The 405-nt window shown below is 38.8% G+C and overlaps 1 non-coding gene across 1 annotated transcript; it reads right to left on the minus strand.

The window, feature by feature from the left end:
* Nucleotides 1–298: 298 nt before the first annotated feature.
* On the minus strand, nt 299–405 carry LOC143675265 (U6 spliceosomal RNA). The gene has a single exon (XR_013171505.1). It is a non-coding gene; the product is annotated as a U6 spliceosomal RNA (small nuclear RNA).

Consider the following 405-nt stretch of genomic DNA (forward strand, 5'->3'; position numbering starts at 1 on the left):
AAATTCTTTAATCGCCCTATCCTTTCCTTTGCTTGGTGAAATGCATCCTTTCCTTGTGTTTGGTCTCTTGCTGCAGGAAACTAATCAGGAGGTGTTATCAGATGGGCTTTGACACTGTAGATTCAATATTTACTTACTGGGTGAATGGACACATGAATAAGGAGAAGCTTGCATTCTGGACCTACCTCTACTGTGAACTTAAAGACTTTGTGTGATAAAAAGTTTGGTTAAAAATGTGGGCTCTGGGTGGAGGCGTCCTGGAAGGGATGCTTTTTATTTATTTATTTATTTATTTTTTTAAATTACGGAATGCTTCACGAATTTGCATGTCATCCTTGCACAGGGGCCATGATAGTTTTTTCTGTATCGTTCCAATTTTAGTATATGTACTGCCCAAGTGAGCAC

This window comes from Tamandua tetradactyla, chromosome 2 (genome assembly GCF_023851605.1).
Source record: "Tamandua tetradactyla isolate mTamTet1 chromosome 2, mTamTet1.pri, whole genome shotgun sequence".
NCBI lineage: Eukaryota > Metazoa > Chordata > Mammalia > Pilosa > Myrmecophagidae > Tamandua > Tamandua tetradactyla.